Raw genomic sequence first — 22899 nt, forward strand, 5'->3', positions numbered from 1 at the left:
CGGGCAACTTCGTTCCAACCTTCAAAGGAGGAGTTGGGGCGGGGCTAGGTTTTGCGCATGCTCCCAAGGCAGGTTTTGGGGCATGCTCAGAGCAAGCCCACGCTCACAATTTCCGGTGAGAGCTTTCTTCTGGAGTGGAGGCGGTTTCCTGCGGAGCTCCGGCGGTAGGTGGGTGAGTGCCGCGAGTATAATTGCGAGCTTACTTGTTTAGAAGACAAAAAGGGTGTGCTTGGATTTACCCGTGTTTTCCTTCCGAGTTTTTTCCCCTTATGCTCTAAAACCTTGGGTTCTGGGAAATGAGAGCCAGCTGGAGAAGCTTTGGTTACTGTGGCAACCATGTGTTACTGATTCTGGTTTTTGAGGATTTTCCTTCTGAGTTTTTTCCCCTTATGCTCTAAAACCTTGGGTTCTGGGAAATGTGAGCCAGCTGGAGAAGCTTTGGTTACTGTGGCAACCATGTGTTACTGATTCTGGTTTTTGAGGATTTGAAAAGAGAATTTGTGTTATAACTCCTCAAAGTACATGCTGGGTCGCATTCAGAGTCACATATTATTTCAAACTTAGGTGTTTAACCCCGGAAATTGACTTTAAAGGATTTAATTCTGGTAGTAATGTGGAAAAGCAGTATTTTAGGCAGGGTAACTAGTTAGAAAGCTAATGCAGTGATTAACACAATTTCAGGGTGTTGTAGAATTCCAGAGAAGAGGAAATATTGTAGAAATTCTAGGTGGTAGGATCAGAAGCTTTAATGCTTGGGTCGATGTGGGAAATGAGGGAGAGAGAAACTGAGCCTCTTGAGGATTAATTCCAAACTCGCTTTTGCATTTGTATTTCTAGTTTCGTTTGCCACCTGCAATATCATTGCCTCCTACCTATCTCTTGTCCTAGTTCTAGTCATGCCTAGTAGTTTTATGTTCTCTGAATTTCCTTGTCCTCATTTTGTGTGTGTGTATGTGACCTTGGACAAGTTTCATAATTTCACTCCCTTAGTTTTTTCAACATAATGTGGAAGAAAACAATTAGTATGTAGTGTGAGTGTGTGTGATTCTGTGTGGGAGGGATAGAACCCAGGGCCTCATGCACACTAGTCATGCACTGTACCACTGAGTTACATCCCTAGCCCCAAATTAAATAATAGACCAGGTATGTAGTAAAGATCCAATAAATATTAGCTACTACTATTTGTATTGTATTTGTTATTTGCATTTTATTGTTTCTTTCTCTAGGCTTGAATTTTTTAAAATTAAGGGGAAATATCTTTATGTGCTTGGAACATAGTAATAGTTGAGTAATGGATTATTTATTTTGGCTGCTTCTGACATAATTAAATGCTTTTTGGGTATGTGGGGGGGTACCAGGTGTTGAACCCAGGGGCACTTAACCACTGAGCCACTTCCCCCAGCCTTATTTTGTATTTTATTTAGAGACAGGGTCTTACTGAGTTGCGTAGGGCCCTGCTAAGTTGCTGAGGTTAGCTCTGAACTGTGATCCACCTGGCTTTAGCCTACTGAGCTGAACAGATTACAGGCCTTGGCAAATTTATTCTTTACTTTAAAAGAACTGCCAGTTGCAGGTTGGAGTTGTTAAATGGGTAGAGTGCTTGCTTAGCATGTGTGAGGCACTGGGTTCAATCCTTAGCATCACATAAAAATAAATAAATTAATAAAGGTATTGTGTCCATCTACAACTAAAATATATATATAATTTTAAAAAACCTACAATGCAGTTAGTTAGCTTGTCCATTTATACAAAAAGATTCCCTGTGGTTTTGATAGGAATGATAGGACTCTGTAGACTAGTTTAACAATAGTGGTCTTCCAACCTGTGTATCTGAGGTGTCTTTATATTTATTTGGGTCTTTTGAAATTTGTTTCAACAATATTACTTTTCAGATGGAACTTTTCATCTCTTTCGTAAAACTTACACCTTTTATTTTTAGTTTTTGATGCTTTTACAAATGGCATTGTTTTCCTAATTTCATTGTTTGCTTCTTCATTGTAAATTCATTTTTTGTATTTATCTTGTACCTGGCAACATTGATGAATTCATTTATTAATTCTAATAAATTTTAATGGAATTTTAGAATTTTCTAGACAGAAAATATAGTTTTCCTTTTCAGTCTAGATGTCTTTTCTATAATTTGCTGAAAGCCCTAGCTAAAACCTCCAGTATAATGAATAGAAATAGTGAGAGGGGACATTCTTATCTTGTTCTTGATTTTAGGGAAAAAAAGCATCCAATCTATCACTATTAAATTTCATGTTTACTGTGGGTTTTTCATAGATACTGTTTAATCAGATTGTGGAAAGTTCCTAGATTGTCCATGGTCACAAGATGATCATGTAGTTTTTGTTCTTTGGTCTACTGATTTGGTTTAGATCAGTAGATCTTTATTTACATTAAGAGATTTTCAGTTGTTAAGCCAACCTTGCATTCCTAGAGTAGATCCCACTTGAGCATGATGTATTATTCTTTTAACAATAGCTCAGTTTACTATTGTCTTAACAGAAGTTCTCAATACTAAACGACTTTTCTCTCTTTTTTGTTTTTTTGTGATGCTGGGTATTGAACTCTGGGCCTTCACCAAATGACTTTAAAAATTTTTTTATCTTCGAGCAGATGAAAATGATTATGCATACAGTTCAGCAACCCAAAGTATGCTCAGTGACAGCTGAAAGACATCTGTAAATATTTGTGGATTGATTAAAACTCCTGGAGTTTGGGACCCTTTTTTGAAGAGTTATGTAGAGGTAAGTAGACTTTTCATAAAATTGTATTGGTTTTATTTTTGTCTTAAGCCTATGCGATATTGCATTTCTAATTATCTTTATTGATCAGGAGGAAATTTAATGGAGAAAATTGTTAGGGTTAGGGGTTAAGGGTTAAGGGTTAGGGGGTTAGGGTTAGGGTTTAGGGTTGGTTAGGGTTAGAGGGTTAGGGTTAGGCGTGAGGGTGGGGGTGAGGGTGGGGGTGAGGGTGAGGGTTTAGGGTTAAGGTTAGGGTTATGGTGGTTAGGGTTAGGGTTGGGGGTTAGGGTTAGGGGTTGGTTAGGATTAGGGGTTAGGATTAGGGGTTAGGGTTAGGGGGTTAGGGTTAGGATTGGTTAGGGTTAGGGTGAGGGGTGGGGTTAGGGTTTAGGGTTGTTAGGGTTAGGGTTGTTAGGGTTTAGGGTTAGGGTTGTTAGGGTTTAGGGGTAGGGTTGGGGTTAGGGTTAGGGTTAAGGTGTTAGGGTTAGAGGGTTAGGGTTAGAGTTAGGGTTAGGTTTAGGGGTTGGGGCTAGGGTTAGGGTTGGGGTTGGGGCTAGGGGTTAGGGGCTGGGGCTAGGGCTATGGCTTAGGGTTGGGGTTGGGTTTAGGGTTTAGGGTGAGGAGTGAGGGGTGAGGGTTTTGGGTTAGGGTTAGGTTTAGGGTTTAGGGTGAAGGTGTAGGTGTTAGGGTTTTGGGTTGAGGGATGAGGGTGAGGGTTTTAGGGTTAGGGTTATGGTTATTGTTAGGGTTAGTGTTAGGGATTAGAGTCAGGGGTTGGGTTTAGGGTTAGTGTTAGGGTTCGGGGTTAGGGTTGGGGTTAGGGGGTTAGGGGTTTGGGTTAGGGTGGTTTTGGTGGTTAGGGTTAGGTTTAGGGTTTACGGTTAGGGTTAGGGTTAGGGTTGGTTAGGGTTAAGTTTAGGGTGAGGGGTGGGATTAGGTTTTAGGGTTTTGGGGTTGGGTTAGGGGTTATGGGTTAGGGTTTGTGTTTAGGGTTAGGGTTTGGGGTTAGAGGTTAGGGGTTCAGGTTAGGGTTAGGGTTGTTAGGGTTAGGGTTTAAGGTTTAGGGTTAGGGTTGTTAGGGTTAGGGGTAGGGGTAGGGTTGGGGTTAGGGTTGGGGTGGTTAGGGTTAGGGTGTTAGTGTTAGAGGGTTAGGGGTTAGGGTTAGGGGTTATGGGTTAGGGGCTGGGGCTAGGGTTAAGGTTAGGGGTTAGGGTTGAGGTTGGGGCTAGGGCTAGGGGTTAGGGGCTGTGGCTAGGGCTAAGGCTTAGGGTTGGTTGGGGATGGGGTTGGGGTTAGGGTTTAGGGTGAGGGTGAGGGTTTGGGGTTAGGGTTAGGTTTAGCTTTAGGGTTTAGATTGAGGGTGTAGGGGTTAGGGGTGAGGGTGAGGGTGAGGGTTTTAGGGTTAGGGTTTTTGGGTTAGGGTTTTAGGGTTAGGGTTTTTGGGTTAGAGTTAGGGTTTTTGGGTTAGGGTTTTAGGGTTAGGGTTAGGGTTTTGGGGTTAGGATTTTAGGGTTAGGGTTAGGGTTTTAGGGTTAGGGTTATTGTTAGGTTTAGGTTTAGGGGTTAGGGTCAGGGGTCAGAGGTCGGGGTTAGGGTTTAGGGGTTAGAGTTTAGGGGTTAGGGTTTAGGATTTAGGGTTAGGGTTAGGGTTGGGGTTAGGTTTTAGGGTTTAGGGTTAGGGGTTAGGGTTATGATTTAGGGTTAGGGTTAGGGTTGGGTGTTAGGGTTAGAGGGTTAGGGAATACTCTCATGGACAAAGCAGATAGCAGGCAGTCTTTAAAAAATTTTTAAATTGAGTTATAATTAGTAAATTGGAATATACGGGCAGAATGTGTCAAAAATGCATTTTTGGAGATCTGTCAAAAAAGCAAAGTATAATTTATTGTATCAGTTTGAATTTAATCTTGATTTTTCAGATGATGTCTAAATGTTTATTTTCATAATAAGCTTCAGTTTCTCATTTTTTGTTGTCTATGTGAGGGGAAATGCTGAAATATTTAGTTAAGAAAAACACTTTCAATGGAAAAATTGTAGACAACCAGTTTGGATGGCATGCATATTTTAAAACCAATATTGACATGATTCTTGGACATAAAATGATTCAAGCATAGAAACCAGAACTGTTATTACCCAGACAAGGGATTTAAGTGCATACTTCCCGTGATACTTCCTAAGAAGTATGACAACTATTTGTTTTCAGCTCTGACCCAGTGTTCAGGAGTGCCTGTTTCTTCAAAAAAAAAATCTCCCCAGCCCCTCAAGCAAGAGAATGTTGACCATGAAGGCAGCAAGCAAAGAGCTCAGAAACACAAATTCAGGACCCGAAAGCCCTCAGTTACATTACTCCCAGAGTGCTAAATACCTGGAGGCCTTTAGGTTACAGGAAGAAAGTTCAGGAGGGCTGCATCCTTTCAACAAGACTGTCAGCAGCATATTTATAACCTGGATTTCTAGTTACTGTAGACCAATAAATAGACTGATGATTTTTTGCAATTAATTATAAAGACCCTGATATAGAGAACAGAGCAGCCCCATATTAGACAGCACCAGACAAGAATGGTTTAAGACACACTGAACATAACCCTAGACCAGAGTCAGTTAAACAAAGACACAAATCCTAGCCCAACCAGAAAAGATACAAAAATATTAGTACAAAGATGTGATTGTATATCATACAGACGTCTCCTGAAGTGGAGGTATTGTAGTGCACTAGTCTGAGCAGAGTTGGCTCAGATCCCAGCTTTGGCATTTTCTAACTATTGAACCTGAGAACAGGAAACTAGCTATTGTGTGTCTCACAGTGGGACTTACTTTATTTGAAAGCCTCTACTCTGGTACCCACCAGGTTGCAAATGGACAGCAAGTAAGACCTATTTTTCTTATGTTCCTCATTCTCTTGTTGCCCTAGTTACTCCTTTGAGATGAACGAGTAAGATACTGTATATGGTTCTCATTCTGCTGTGTCACGTTCAAATAACCTTTATGTTTTCTTCCTAACCGCAGAGTTTAAAAATCTCCTCTGGTCAAAGTCAAGAAGCAGTTTGTGGAAGGATCTTCCCTTTGTATTTTCCATGAGAATGTGTGTGGTAGAAAATTCCTGAGCACATGCAGAGCACCAACTGCAAAGGAGTCTGAGAGATGTAGTTTTCAGCATTCAGACTATGAACCAATCCCAGGTATTGTCCACCAAAGTCTGTAAAGATAGGTCAAGTTGGAATGGTCACCAACTGCTGGAAAAAGATTAAGAAATTATTAGAAGTGCTAAGGAAATTAGAATCATGCTTTCAATGTCTTAAGAATTTGATTTTCCCTCAAAGATCACATAGATTGTATACTACTACCATTCTAAAAAATTATGTGTTTATTTTACATTGTATTACACTAACTGCCTGTTATGGTTTAGATATCAAATTCTCCCAAATTCCCATGTGATAAAGTGCCTTTTGAGGGGTAATGGAATCTTTAAGAGGTGAGGGGCCTAGTAGGAGGTCATTGGGGGTGTTCCCTTAAAAGATATACTAGGACCCCAATCACCTTCCTGCTCTCCAGCTCATCAGGAGCTAAGTAGTTTTGCTCCACCATGCACTCCCACCATGGTGAGCTGACTTGCCATTGGCCCAGAGTCTTGGGGCCGACTGATCATAGACTGGATCCTCTATGAGCTAAAAATAAGCCTTTTTTTCTTTATAAGTTGATAGTCTCCAATACTTTTTTATAGTGACAGAAAGCTGACTAAAATACAGTCCTTTTACTTTTTTTATATTATAGGTCTTAAGAATGTGATTCAAGAAGAAAATTGAAAAACAACTACATGAATGCTTTATCTAGCTGTATAAGAGATTCTTTTTCACTTCATGGGTGAAAATGCTAAATCTGAAGACCAATGAGTCTTTAAGTCAAATAACTATTTTATTAGTTTTCATACAAGGAATGATGGACAACCTGTGGTCAATTATGATCAATTTAGCTTAAGCCATTTGGAAATAACCACAATTTCCTATTCAAAGTTATCTGTTCCAGAAATTATGGAATGACATTATCCACAATATGATATGAATTAGATGTCATAAACTTGAGATTTCATAACCTATGAGTAAACATTTGAGAGTAAGGCAGTTGGATTTATAAGCAGTTAAAACACAAAATAAAAATTTAAAGGCTGGTCTACAAGTTTTAGCTGGTCATTCACGTTTCCCTAATGTTTCTTTCTACTTGCCAAACAAACATCATAGCTCCTTTCTCATATCAAATGTCCTCTGCCATTTACTTAGCACTAGGACCACACAATAAACGAGCACTGCATTCTCACTTTCCAATCTCATCCTACTGTTATCACTAACAGAAATCCTTATTAAGATTGATATGTTGCTTCTGGGACCCATGACAAGCAATCATTTACATTTACTTAAATAGGGAAAAAGAAAAAAAAAACTCTACTTATAAAACTAAGGAGTGGAACACAATACCCTCACCCCTCAGAATTGTGATTATTCTAAACCCTAGGTCTTTCACATATTTTTTCTTCCCATTTATGTACACCACTTTGTCAGGTGTTTTAGTCATCATTTTTACTGCTTTGACAGAAAGACCTGACAAAACAAATTTTAAAGGAGAAAGAATTTATTTAGCCTTCAATGTTTGAGAGGACTTCATCCATAAATGGCTCTGTTCATTGTTCTGGGCCTAAAGTTGAAGCAGAAGGGCATGGTAGAGGAAAGAAGCTCAGGACTTAGCACCAGACCTCAAAGAGACTTGTTTGAACCTACAAGTGTCTAGTGACCTACCAGTTATTTGTGCCCAGTCAGACTGCAGCACCCCAAGGGCATGAACCGGTGATCTATTTCCTTCAGCCACTCTCCATCTGATTATGGTGATAGCCAGATTAATCCATATCAGTTGTCAGGTTAAAGCTTTCATAATCTATGGGCTGGAGTTGTTATTCAGCAGTAGAGTTCTCCCTACCATGTGTGAGACACTGGGTTTGATCCTCAGCACCACCTAAAAATAAATTTATTATTTTTTTAAAAAAAAGCTCTCATAATCCAATCATTTCACCTCCACATTTCTTTGCATTGTCTTACATAATAGCTTTGGGGGGATACCTCATATCTCAAACATAACCTCATGCTTCTCTATTTGTAAAGTATCTGTGAAAACTAGAAACATAAGTGCATAGTAAAGAAACGTCCCCTCATCCTTAAATGTCAACAAACACAGACACACACACACGCACATACACAAATGAATATTTGTGCTTCTTTTTTAAAAATTTTATTTTTTAGTTGTAGGTTGACACAGTACCTTTTATTTTTTTTTATTTTTATGTAGTGCTGAGGATCAAACCTAGGAGGATCAAACCCAGTGCCTCAAGCATGCCAGGCAAGCGCTCCACCTCTGAGCCACAACCCCAGCCCCTTGTGCTTCTTAATCTCAGTTTATTCAAACAACACTCATTTTAAAGATATATCTGGCTCCTAATTTGAATGTATTCCTGAATTTATTTCATTTAAAAAATGTGTTTACAAGGGATTCTCTCTTGGTAGTTGCAGAAATGGAAACTGGACATAGTTTCATTGGGTGTATAAAAATAATTCAAATGTCATGCAGTGATTCTGTTTTTAATTGGACAACTGGGAGCCTGGGATGAGGAACTTTAAGTAAAGATTGCTCAGCATCAGTTGTTACATAAAGCTGCCAGAGAAGCAAAGGAACATTGTAAATGAGTCCTACTACCTCAGGTCTTAGAGAAAATTTTTAAAATGTCTGATCAGGGAAAATTAAAGAAAATTAAAAAGAATGTATGGACAAATTACAAAAGAATACATGTAATTAAGTCAAGTCATAAGGAGTTTAATGCACATTGGTATGTTGCCTTATAGAGCTATTTTCCTTTGTTTAAATATCTGCTTTCTAGTGTGTAAGAGAAAAAAAAAGTAACACTTTTTGGAGCTTGCAATGTTTGCATAAGATTGCTCATAGGTTTCTTGCACCAAACCTTATAATAGCAAAGTATATTTAGTTTTATAAATTACTTATAAAGCAAAGTATAATAGCAAAGTATATATAATAGCAAAGTATACACAAAGTATAGTTTTATAAATTACTTATAATAGCAAAGTATACAATATCAAAGTATTGAATATTTCTAGTATTATGGTGGTTTACATCAAGAAATCAATGATTCTCCAAATTCTGAAATTTATTAAGATTTAAAATATGATTTTGGAGAATATTACTTCCTTAGAAGTTTCTCTGATAGTTGGGAAAATAGAAATTTTACAGGACATGAAAGCTATAAGTGTCCTTGGAAGTCATCCAAACCAATACACTTGTTTTATAGCAGAAAAACAAAAACAAAAGCAAGTTACAAAGAAATTCAGTTGATTGACTCAGGATTGGGCAATTAAGTAGCATAATTACATGTTTCAAACTTATGTGTCTAGATCAGAGTTTTACAAATAAACTTCACCTTAAAACAGTTTAAAATGTTTAATGTATTCTTAGCATATTCATCAAAAGTAATATGCATCAAGATTTTTTAAATTAGGAAAAATAATTATTATATTTTCTCAAAATATGATACATGTTTGAAATAAGAATTTAATACATCCAATAATGTATATATAACATCATACTGATATAATGCATTTTAATATGGTTAACATTTTGAAGTGATACATAGTTGCTACCAATTATTCATTGCCATTTTCATCTCTATTCATAACCCTCCCCAAACCACTTTCCCCACTCAGAATAAATTCCAAAGTCTTTGCAATGTCCACCATTCTCACTGCTCTGAACATCTTTAGCTTCATCTTCTAACTTTCTCTTCTCCTCCCCAAGCCCACTGGACTCCTCAACCATCCTACAGTTCCAAGGTCATTAACACTACTGGCCCTTATGTTTGTTCTTTTCTTGACTCGGCCACTAGGTAGTCCATGGCTCACTCACACGGCATTACATCTGCTCTAACAACTACTTATTCGAGAGACCTTCCAGTAATACACTGTGTAAAATTTTATCCACTCATGTCATTGCACTCCAACCTCCTAAACTGCTTTATCCTGCTCTCTACACTTATCATAATCTAACCTATTAAGTGTATGTTCATTTCTTTGAGATGGAAGTCCCTCAACATCAGTTCCACAAGGGCAACTACCTTGTCTGTTTCATTTCCTGCCAGACACACAGTGTTGCTGAGAATATATATTGATTCAATATATTAGGATTTCACCTAAACTCAAACACTTCATGGAATTCGTTTTGAGAACTGCATCTTCAAGCCATTTTCTAAAATAAATAAAACAATTTCAATTTTATCTTGTTTAGTCATATTTCCACTAAACAAAACTACTCATCCTGACTAGTGATACTTAATCCATATGCAAAATATTTGAACCAAAAAAGGTTGATATATATAAAAATAAACTTTAATTAAATTTTGATAAGAAATATTTGAACCTTAGCTAAATGGCTTAAACATATCCATGTTTATTTGTTTGAAAATGTCATCTAAATATACCCCACAATGAGGAATTATATTGTTTACCATATACATTAGCAATATTTTAGAAATATAAATACTTTATGTAAACTTAATGTCACTAATAATCCTTACCATAGGCAGATTCTGCTTCTTGTAGATATGCTCTGAAATCTTTCTTGGACATCTATGCTTTTAATAGAATAAAGCTTCTGAGCATTTAAGTATTTTGAATATTCTTGCTTCTCATCATAAATTACTATCTCAAAAGAGTTTAATTGGAATAGATTTTAACTACCAAATGTCACAGAATGGAATGATAATTTAGGAGCATATTTGTACCTTTAAATACATTTCCACTCATTATGTCCTCTATCCGATATTGCATTAAGCCACAGAAAAGGTGACTCAGACATGCCATTAAGATTGCCAAGGCTTAAAAAGCAGTACAATGGATAAAAAATGTATTACTCAAAGGTGTCAAAATGGAACCCAATTATGCTTGATCTTAATAAGTCCATTACAAGCTATATTAATTAATAAAGCTTGTCAATCATTAAAAGACATTGTTTAGAGATATTTAATGTGTTGGGTTATTTTAAGATATGAACAATTGAAATAAGCTGTCAGCATATGTTCAAATGACAGTCAATCAACTACTGTTTATTGAGTAAAGTGCTGAGTGAAGGACCATTATAAATATGAAGATGAATAAAGATAATTCTTGCTATAAAGGAACCAGAATTCAAGTTGACTGTTAGTCTTGAATTTTTTTTTATTTGTAATTAGGTAGCTAATCTAATTTTTAAATTTATTTTTGATTTTTCCTCTCTCATTTTTATATTGCATATGTATATTTCCTTCATTTACCAATTAAAAATAAATTATAAAACATGCTTTTCCTTTCTTTTCTACATCTACATAGTATTTTGTATTTATATATGACAGCAGAATGAATTACAATTCTTATTACACATATAGAGCACAATTTTTCATATCTCTGGTTGTATAATATTTTAAGTGTTTATTCACCCAAGCTCATAAACTGGATAGAGGAGGTGTAAGTTCAAGTTGCAGTCTAACCCATGTGACTGACAGAACAAATGTACAAAATAAAGGCTCAGACCACATCGGCATGTGATGTTCTCATTAATGTGCACCTTTCCTTGCTGAAATAAATATGAGAAGCAATAAGTTAGTGTTCCCAACTCTCAAGTAATGATTCTTATCATTTTCCGGGAATCTATTAAGGCATGAAGATCTTACACACATTATATAATTTTCAAAGTAATTCTGAGGCAGTCATTTAAAATAATTTAAAGCTGATTAAATTGATGGAGAGAGATATTAATAATTTTTGCCTAAATTACACAATTAGAAATTTTTATAAAGATCTATAAAACTCCAAAGAATATAGGCAGAGCTGCTCCCCAGATATTTCATGTACAAACTCATTCACTCTCACAAAAATTTAGTGAGATATGAATATGATTTCTAAGCTCACTCAATCTTTGAAGGTCTAGCTCAGTTTACTCAAATTCTTTACAGTGGCAGTTCTGTGTTCACTGATATCAAATGACCTGTGAGTTTCCACAACTTCTCTCTTTTCATCTTCTGATTGACACTTATATTTTGGGCCAGATAGAACAGAGGTATAATATAAGAAATTCTAGTTCTTCAGACACACTATAAGCATTATTTAATGTGGTAGTGATGTGATATCTCCAGAAAAGTGTAGGTCAAATTCAATCATATTCAATAAGTAATCATTGTGAACTTTATTAGTAAACTTCAACTCCCTGATAATTTTACTTTCTCATGGATAGTTCCCTGAAGTATATCCCCTGAGTAATTTTATAAACCTATACCTTGAAAATTGTTCTATGCAATAAAAAATTTTAACTATGAAGTAAACACATTAAATTACTCATATTTTCCATTATATCAAAAATTAAATTACTCATGTTTTCCATTATATCAAAACAATCCAGCTGTTATATTAGTAAGTGTACTAAAATGTATAATTATATATTCTAATATATATGTTGAACACATATACATTCACTCACATATTTTCAAAAGTTACCTCAACTTTAAAAAAAAAAACATGGTAGTTGTCAATTGACTTTTATTTTATTTATTTATATGGCATGCTGAGAATCAAACCCATTTCCTCATGCGTGCTAGGCAAGCACTCTGCCACTGAGTCACAACCCCAGCTCCTATATGAGCATTTTTAAGATAATGCAATTTAAAATAGAGTTGTAAGTTTCATAGTTTAATAAAATAACAAAAGGCATGCTTTATACGGGTCTTTGTGACATATGTGTCATTAGGTAGAAAACAAGAATGATGAAGGAAGTCTTGAGACTCAGAATGTGGGTCCAGAGCCTAATGGTTCTTTGAGAAGTGTTCATTCCTTTCTCTAGGAATCCTCCATTCTCTGATACCCTAAGCCAGCAGATACACAGTATAAAAAAATGGCTTAACATGAAATTCTAAGATACAAGAGCTAGTCATCCTAGGGGCTTAGTATGGGCCAGCAGCACTCTAGTCTTTGAGACATTGCCTGTCAGGTCCTACTATGGTTTCACTATTAGATGTCTCAAAAAGCTCACATGTGAGACAATGCAGGAAAGTTTAGCAGTGAACTGATTGGGTTATGAAAGCCTTAACCTAATCAGTGAGTAATCTCCCCTGATAGGGAGTAACTGAGTTGTGACTATAGGCAAGTTGGGTGTGGCAGGAGGAGGTGGGTACTTGGAGGTGTGCTTGTGGGGTATACATTCTGTCCATAGCAAGTGGAATCTCTGTGTGTGCTTCTCAGTAGCCATGTCTTGACCTGAATTCTTCTATCATATCCTTCTGCTGTGATGTCGTGCATCCCCTGGAGTCCTGAGGAATGGAGTTCACCATCCATGGTAAGAGACATCTGAAACTGTGAGCCCCCAAAATAAACTTTTCTCCTTTAATTGTTCTTGTCAGGTCTTTTGGTCTCAAGAATGAAAAAAAAAACCAACTAAAACAGTTCCTTCTGACAGCATTGGAAAAGCAGCCCATCCTTCATCAAGGAACAAAGAAGGAAATATAAAAGGAATTTATTTCCAGGTGTAGTTCTTGGTTCTCCTGTTAGAAAGTTGAGGGCACCTTGTGGACTGAGTGAAATGGTGGCTGCTGTAGTCAGCTCAGGCTGCCATAACAGCATACCACAGACTGTGGGACTTAAACAACAGAAATTCATTTTCTCACTGAGAATTCCAAGATCACTTTGCCAGCCAACTCAGCTTTTCATGGTGGTTTTCTTCCTGACTTTGGATAACCATTTTTTGCCTCTATCATCACATAGTAGAAGCAGGCAGGAGGGAGAGAGGAGAGAGAGGAGATAGAGAGACAGACAAAGAGAGGGAATTTTGGAGGCTCTTATTATAAATACACTGATCCCACTGGATCAGAACTCACCTTTTGACCTCACTAAAACTTAATTAAAGGTTAAATAAATCCACTCAACCCACAGAAATATGGTAAAAGATGATAAATAGTTGTTTTAATCCACTGAAATTAGAGAAAATTTTTTACAGTAATAGATAACTAGATACCCCTATTCCAATTTGTCATGTATATATAATAATATCAGACCTGGCCACCACATGGGTGACTGTGTCCATGAAGGAACAATTCAAAATTCCCACTCTTCTTTGCGCATCCATTTTACCATCTGTGAAACATCATAATAGGACTAAGTCAGATTTTTTTTAAAGAGAGAGAGAGAAAAGGAATTTTTTAATATTTATTTGTTTAGTTTTTGGTGAACACAACATCTTTATTTTTGTGTGGTGCTGAGGATGGAACCCAGCGCATGCCAGGCAAGCATGGTACAGCTTGAGCCACATCACCCAACGAGGATTTTTTTTAAATTGTATTGATTAAAAACAAATGACACTCTGGGGGATAGCTCATGTCATTGCAGTTAGATGGTGGCTGGGGTTGCAGTCATCTGAAGACTAGACTGTCCTGGTCATCCAAGATGGCAGCCTCTTGTGGCTGGCAGTAGTGGTTGTTGGTCAATCAGTATGCCTGCATGTGGTCTCTCCTCTTGGCTTGTAAATCTCATAGCACGTTGTTTGGTTTCTCAGATGGAACAAGTCAAGACTAAGTGATCCAAATGGAAGGATACAGAAGCTGCTAGGCCAGTTGATGGCTGAACCCAGAATGGACACAACTTCTTTTCTGCCATATTCTAGAGGTCTGTGTAGTTGTAGATCACCAGGATTCAAGGAGATTAAAAAGACTTCATTTCTTGGGAAAGCAGCAGAAAGTAGGTGACAAAATCACATTGTGGAAGTGCATGTGGGGTGAGAGATATTGCAGATGTCTTTGAAAAGGGGTAAGGCCTTCTGATATGCCATCTTTTATTATCTTCCTCTAAAAGAATTTGCAAACATTTGTGGTAACCTGCTGTGGGAAGTGAATGAAACTGTAGCCTTTCCTCTCCAACTCTGACAGTCCTGGGGACAGGAGGAAGAAGCATCTTAGTTTACAGAATCATAGAAAGGGTGAACAATGCTTCACTCTCTGGCAAAGCAGGAGTATTAAATATTTTTAAAAATATTGGTTACTGGAGCAAGCATGTACATACTAATAATGGAATTTTTAAAAACTTGTATTTTGGAAATGTTCATAATAAAACATCCTGTACTTGAAATTAAAAAAAAAAGTAAAGCCCCTCCAAACATTGTCAAATAGCAGATTTGTCAAATAGTCAAATTTAGAACTTCATTACATGAATGTGGGAAAACACAAACATTCAACCCACAGAAGGAACTAAATTAATGGATGGGGGGAAGTTGTGTGAAGATGGAGGTTTGGGATTTCCTACTAGTTGGAACTGTGGGAGCAACAAAAGTCATAGAAATCAGAGTTATAACACTGTATTAGCATGGCAGGAAAATAGTATTACCTATACTATCTACATATTTACAAAAATTAAACAGACTTCAAAGTTATTAATTATAAGTTGATGAAATTAAACAGGTATTTATACAAATAAGTCTATTTAACTGTAGATAAAATACATAATGGGTTTTATAGTAATCCAATGTTTTCATTTGCATTAGGCTTTTGTTGTTGTTGTTAATCTGGAAATAGATTCTAAGAGTAGTACATTAACAAAATATTTTAACATTCACCCTTATAAAATGATAATAAAGGACCGGAATTACTAAGGAAGTAAAGACCTGCTTATTGTAAAAACAGACTAATTTTCCATGTTTATCTTTTCAGTATAACATCATCCATCATTGTTAGAAATCTTATGACCATGTGCCCACCAGTTAATTCATTGACATGCAGACCTTTGACATTTTTATTTTTCTTCACATAATCTTTCCATTCCAAATTGTCATAAACAGTTTTATTGGTGATCCTATCCTTTGAAGAGCATCTTTTCTCCCCCATAATATAATGAAAGTAAAGACAGATTACTGCCCAGAAAAGGTGGAAATACCCTGAAAGCCAAGAATGAATAAAATGATCTCAAAGAAGGAAAAGTGAAAAAAATACAAATGCTTTTTATAAAAATGTTTAGCTTTCTATAAAGTACTTGAATTCTATATAAATAAAAGAATTAATTATACATAAGTACAACCAAAACATTCAAATTAAATTTTTTTCAGGATCTATATATCCTAATATCTTCTACGTGGTCATTAAAGATGAATATCAAATTTTTTTAAAGTTAAAGGAGAAAGGTAGAAAACATAATGTCATTTAATATTCAACTAACATTGTCACCTATGTCAATCCTGTTTTGGTAATAATCATCAACTATATAACAAGAGAATTTCTATTCCAATGTTACATAATATTCTATTTTTTTATAAATTTTACGGAATCAATGAAATAATAATAACAGAAGTATCATTATAATAATAGAAATATCATTTATTATAGATAAATAATATTTATTTCATATTACTACTAAAAAATTTCAAACTTTTTATTTAACTTTGCTTGTGCTAATTTTACTAAGTGTAACAATTATAAGATTTTCCTTTTATGTGCTTCAACTTACTTAAGACACCATATGCCGTGTGTATCTTACTCTGGAACCATGTTTATAGATTTTGTGCTCCGGCCCTAAATAACACTTAATGAAACTAAAATATGTGCTTTGCATTTGGCTAGATGTATACAAGGGTTATACTTCCATTGTACATGATTTTGAAAGATTATATAAAAAAAAACATTTTCTAAGTATAAATACTTTGTGATTTTTCTAGGTATAAATATTTTGTAATATTTATGAGCTGAACACAATGAAGATGGGATGATTCATTGAGCTTTGGTATTTTGAGGCTAAGAAAAAGCAAAGATAAAATAAATAAATAAAAGAACTCAAACCAAAGATTTATACTCTTACACTTATCCACTGAAATAAAGACACATCATAATTCAAATATGTCAGTTGACAAGAAATAAGCTTACACTTACAAAAACTGACAATATATTTATCTTAGAGAAGTGTAAATTAATTAAAAGTTTTAAATATGCTCATAATTATCCTTGACAGCTTCTTAAATGACTTCCAGTTATCCCTGCATAGGGTATTAGTACTCTGGTAATCTCTTGAGTATGTAGTGGACCTAATGATTTGCTTCTCAGGAATTAAATACTGCAAAAGTGATGTAGTCCCAGCAACTTGGGAGGCTAAGGCAGGAGATGATGAGTTTAAAGCCATCCTCAGCAATTTATCAAGGTTCCAAGCAACTTATTGAAACCCTGTCTCAAAATAAAAAATAAAAAGGGCTGGGGATGCGGCTCAGTGGTTAAGTGCTCCTGCATACCAAACAAAGAATCAAACAAACAAAATTTTTAAAAATGGTGTGGTACTACCTGTAATAATAGATAATCATTTTTTAAAAAGTGTCCTAATGTCTTGGAGCTTCTTTTGCTCATTCTGATGAAGCCAGCTGCTGTGTTTTGGCCTGTCCTATGAGGAGTCCACATGGCTAGCAGCATCAATAGCCACCAAGGAACGAATTACCTTACTCAGCCTGTGAGACATGAACCTGATCAACAGTCACTGAGAGAGTTGGAAGGGGAGCCAACCCATATTCAAGCCTGAGATGATGCTTCAGCTCAACTCTTGCATTGCAGCCTGTAAAAGAAGGATCCACCTAAGTCACATCCATATTTTGGATCCACAAAATCTATGAAATAATATGTGTGTAATATTTTTAGCAATTAAATTTTGAATAATGGCATACAGCCATTGATAGCTAATATAAATAATATTTTACGTTAGAGTCAAAATAATGTTCTATTTCACAAAATGGTTATAATCTGCCATTTTTCAATATTTCTATTCTCTAGTCCTTTGTTACAAAATCTGAGAATTTGGGAAGAATGTAAATATAAGATTCTTTATTATTATTTCTTTGTTTAAATTGTATCTCACTTACTTCATTGGATTACTAAATTAATGCCTAGATTTGATATTAAATTAGTAAATAAGAATTGTAAATATTACATCATACATGCATAGACAAGTACCTAGCTCAGTGCTGTTCACTATTAAAAATGTTAGAAAAGAGGAGGAAACAGATGTTTGTAGGGGATGGAATGCAGGGAAAGCAAGCCTGGAGTCTCAGCTTAGCTACTGTTTATTGGCCCATTTGGGATTTTCAGATGGACCAGAGGGGAGTGCTTGGGGGCTAAAGTTTTCATACACTCCAATAGAAAATGTTCAATCTCTCAGCATCTTTCACGATTTTTATTTTGTTTATACCAATTTATAAATTTTGTTCAAGATCAATTCTTAAACTTTCTGTAGGAAAATGTTTAGTATGTCAGAATAAAAATAAAAGTGTGAAATACACATTCACAGCCATACATTTTCAAATTTAATAAGCACATGATTTTGACAGGGCTATAATTTGAAAATCTGAAGACAAAGGTGTGGAATGATGAAGGAGCACATACTCTGAGTTTTGTATATTAAAATTCAAAAATTTAGGAGAAATAGAGAATACTGATATGAAGCATCATTTTGCCAAATTATCATAATAGATTAAAGATATTGGCAAATCTTTTGCTACTCCTTTCATTGAGAGTGCAGGAAAAATTCAATTCCCCTTTAAACAAGCTGGATTAATTAATTAGCTTGGCAAGTGGAATAGGGTGAATTGGTCTAGGATTTTCAAAGAAGAAAGGGCTCTTAGCTTTCACCAAAACCTCTTATAATGCCAACAACTATATGAAGCCAGCAGCTACTTAAGAAACTCTGAAACCCTGAGATCATATAGTGAAGAAGCTGCAGGTAGGTCAACAGTGTGAGCTGAGTCTAGCCTTACAGCTATACACATTGTGTGGGTGAAGTCATATTGGATGCTGCAGACAACTCTTAGCTAATTGAGTGTTATAGAGTAATGACATTAGAAGCCGAACAATTACCCAGCTGAACTCTCCCCCTAATTCTTGATGGGTCATAATAAAATGGTGGTTGTTTTAAGCTACTTAACTTTGGAATAGTTTGTTACATAATAATCAATAACTGGAAATATCAACATACTTGCCTAATTTATTAACATAGTAATTAATTTATTAATTAAATAACACCCCCAAAAAGAGAAAAAACATTTTGCAATATTATCTAGAAGTGACAATTAAGGCTTCTCAAATACATGAGATTAAAAATGTCATTGGAGATCTAGAAGAAAATCACAATAGATAAATAAATAAGACAACGGTAGTCTGTTCAATATGCTAATTGTGTGACTTTAGAGAAATTCTATATTCTGCTTGAATTCTATATTCTGCTATGTAATTAAATATGAAAATGAATAGAAAAACGTGTGAATACAAAATACATATGTGCTTGTGTTATGATTATTATATTTGGATATAGAAGTTATGAGTTAAAGAATACATTCATTTTGTTGTTCCATGTAGACTGCTACATTGAATGAAAAAAATTTCATGCCTGCTTCTAATAGACAGGATAGACATAAATAACCAGATCAAGAATGTTCCTGAAAAGATTCATAGCTCTTTATATAGCATGTATGTTAGTACAGAAATAATAACCCCCTGACCCAAGACGAGAAACATGAACATATCTTTCTTCAGGTTGATACTGAAAACTAACAAAGGTATTAGTTTGGTGTACAAATTCCTACAGCATTTTCTTTTTAAAAAACCTCAGTTCACAGAACTATCTTGTATACTGAGTAGGACCCTATGATAGATATATTCAACTTGATAAAACTCTATTGATGATTTTCCATAGTGATGCATAAACATGGTTTTCAAATAAAGGAAAGAAAAACCTAGGCATATAGAAGATTTAATGAGAAGGATCCATCTGGTAGCTGCTTCAATCACAGTTTTTCTTAGTGGCAACCACATTTACTTGTTCATTTCTCAAATCTTTTTGTGTTTCCCTCATGTCCCCAATATCAGGCTTATACTACTACTTCATGATTTATGTTTCTTGGATAATGAAGACATTTAGACATTTTCTGTTGACAGTTTTTCAGTAATGATTAGTGATGAGAGATAGATTGTGTTTCTCATACTGTTCCATTCCCTTGCCTTTCTCCTTAATTATTCTTAGTTTCTTAATTCTACTATTCAAATTCAAATGGTACACTTAATTTTTTTATCCTTAAACAAATAATATTAAATTTTAATACAAAATACTTACAGAATCCTGATTAACTCAATTGCAACAATTCAACATAATATTTAATAATTTTCTGAAAATGTATCAGTTTTAAAATTAAAGTTTTTAGGTATTTTTAAAATTATTCACATGTGATGACATCAGTTTTCCAGAATGTACTGATCAGATATGTGTATTTTAATCCAGATCATTTCCTTTAACACCCAGTAAAAATTTTTTTCAGTGAGGTGTTTTGAAATATATGTATTTTAGAAGAATCATATTGGAAAAAAAAATAAAAGAGATTTTACACTGAAGAAAATTCCTCGGTGTGGCTTGTTAAGAAAATATGTCTCCTCAGTCTCAGAGGCTGGCACATCATAGTGTGATACTTTCTCTCTACTTGTATGAATCAGCATGATGCCTCAGCACAGGAAATCTATAATGTCATAATGTTCCTTAAATACCACCAAAAAGGTAATTTTCAAGTTAAGAAAGAAACAGGCACTTTTTGTTAGGAAAAAAATAATTAAAATATGTTTAAATGTTTTTATTTTTATAGTAATTAACAATAGACAAAATGCTTAAGGTCATCTCTACAGAATTAAGTATTAATTACAGAATTTGCACAATGAAAGTGTTTTTGTTTTTTTCCTTATTCCAATTACCTTGTTTGCTTCCCAGATGTTATGGTTTAGATATGCAGTGTCCTCCAAAATACTCATGTATGAAACAACACAAGAACATTCAGAGGCTAAAGTATTAGATTATAAGAGATGTGGCTTAATCAGTGAATTAATCCACCAATATGGATTAAGTGGGTGGTAACTCTAGAAGGAAAAGTGTGGCTGGAGGAGGTAGGTCACTGGAGCCTGCCTTTGTGAATTATATTTTGTCCCTAGTGAGTAGACTTCTCTCTCTGCTTCCTGATTTCCATATCCCCTTCTTACCCTTCTGCCATGATTTTCTACCTTACCTTTAACCCAGAGTTATGAACTCAGAAAACCATGGATTGAGACCTCTGAAACCCTGAGTCAAAATAAACCTTTCCTTCTCTACATTGCAACCAATAGCTGATTAAAACACCAAATAAAGTTTCTTCAACAATCTGTAGAGATATACCCTTCTTTTCTTTCACATGAAAGGTGAACATTTAATTTTGAATAATTAAAGATAAGGCTTTGTCCATATTACATTCAGTGGTTAATATTTTTCCTTCTTTTCAGTAGATAGAGGCAAATGTGTTTCTATTTGTTGCTCACAAAATGAAGATGAGTTTCCTTTGCCAGATTTTCTTTCTGAGCTTTTAAATGCATGACTAAAGATAGTATCTTCTTGGAAAAGTTATATGTGTTTGATTTCTCATCTACCTGTGGTGAAACTCTTAAACATTTCTCTTGTTTTAGTTTTCAAATAATATATTTCCTTAAATATTTCTGTTATATCACCATTTCACACATGTTTTATAAACAAAATAATTTCCAGTTTTTAATTTAATTCATGAAACTTTAGTATCTAGCAATAAAACACATTATATGTCCTGAAAATATTCTCATTAAAAACACCAAAGTAAGATAAATGATATGGAATAGTCACAGTTTAAATGTGTAAGTAGATCACTAATAATTAAAATAACTCTATTTGGGGAGATTCACAAATCTTCCAAACGATGTCACATGACAAAGAGAAAAACTCATCCCTTGACACATAGAATTAAAACTATAAAACACAAAAGATGCCAGGGAGATTTTAAACAGTGACAGAAAGAAATAAAAGATGACCAGGACTAACACCAGAGTTTTGAAAAGTCATTTTCAAGAAAGAATAAATAATACCTTTCAACCTATGAGAAAAACAATAATTGAAAACCTATAATTTTGTACATGGTCAAAGTATTATTATAGAAAAAAGCAGCATATAAACATTCGCAGAGAGGTAACATTCAAATCTGAGAAAAATCTCAAGCATGTCTTTCAAAAGGAAAACAAATACTAAAGGATAAAAATGAGTTATAAGGAAGAAAGATCTTCAAGGCAATAATACATTAATTTCAATGCAAAAAATAAGAGAAATGTGTGATTCTGGGCAAAAATAAATGTAAAAATATAGGAAAAACATCCTCCCATATGCACACTGACATAAAGTTTCACTAGCTATACCGGCATCCCCTACCCAATCTGTAGACATGAAATTTGTCATTCATATTAAGGATATAGAAGAGATTTCAAGTGATATGAAAATACAATGACTTTCCCTATATGGATGAATGTAAAATTTGTATGACTTGGAAAATTTCTTCTAATAGTAACTGAAGAAAAAAAATATCATATAACAAGTAGAAAATGTTTCATCAGAACTTTCAAATCTATCCCCCAAAAATACACACCAAAAAAAAAAACTATTAGGAAAAAAATGGTGATTTAATTTTAATTGTCAAAACATTCAAGAAATTGATAAGTACAAACTAAATAAGCCTTTTAAGAAAAGTAAGGGAAAGCTGTTACCAAATTAATTCTGTTAATACTATGTAATAGAAAATGTTTCTTGAAATAGCCAATTAGCTGATTGTTGTTGATCAGCAGTTGGATTAGAAGTTTATACTAGAATGTAAATCAACACACTGCTTACTTCCCTGAGAGAGGTTGGCTTCGAATGTCATTTCAACTAAATTGGCATGCTTAGTTATGTAGTTGATTTACAAAGGAAGGAAGGAAGGAAGAGAGAGGGGGAGGGAGGGAGGGAGGGGAGGAAGGAAGAAAGAATGATGAAAGTGGAGAAGGAAGCAGAGAGGGAGAGAAATGAAAGTAATCCAATAATATGAACAAAATACAGCTACAGAAAATTGAAGGAAGAGGAAACGTGATTTGTGTGTAAAAATATTTAATCTCAACAGTAATATGAGGATTGCAAGTTAAAACTACTATAAGAAACCATTTCACACTAAGAGATTGGGAACGTTTAAGTCTGACAATAACATGTTTTGACAAGGATATGGAGCAAAAATATTT

The 22899-nt window shown here is 34.9% G+C and overlaps 1 protein-coding gene and 1 long non-coding RNA gene across 5 annotated transcripts in view; one reads left to right on the forward strand and one right to left on the reverse strand.

The window, feature by feature from the left end:
• Window positions 1-22899, reverse strand: part of LOC144374153 (transport and Golgi organization protein 1 homolog) — a 131503-nt gene that overhangs the window by 44719 nt on the left and 63885 nt on the right. The gene's annotated exons all lie outside the window — the stretch shown is intronic.
• On the forward strand, window positions 61-15776 carry LOC144374156 (uncharacterized). Of its 4 annotated transcripts, XR_013433641.1 has the most exons (5): window positions 61-168; window positions 2620-2750; window positions 5751-5923; window positions 13058-13151; window positions 14364-15776. It is a non-coding gene; the product is annotated as an uncharacterized LOC144374156 (long non-coding RNA). The 4 variants fall into 4 exon arrangements; XR_013433640.1 differs by lacking the exon at window positions 13058-13151 and having other exon boundaries at window positions 13216-15776; XR_013433638.1 differs by lacking the exons at window positions 13058-13151; window positions 14364-15776 and adding an exon at window positions 6516-6917.

This window comes from Ictidomys tridecemlineatus, unplaced genomic scaffold, assembly GCF_052094955.1.
Source record: "Ictidomys tridecemlineatus isolate mIctTri1 unplaced genomic scaffold, mIctTri1.hap1 Scaffold_598, whole genome shotgun sequence".
NCBI lineage: Eukaryota > Metazoa > Chordata > Mammalia > Rodentia > Sciuridae > Ictidomys > Ictidomys tridecemlineatus.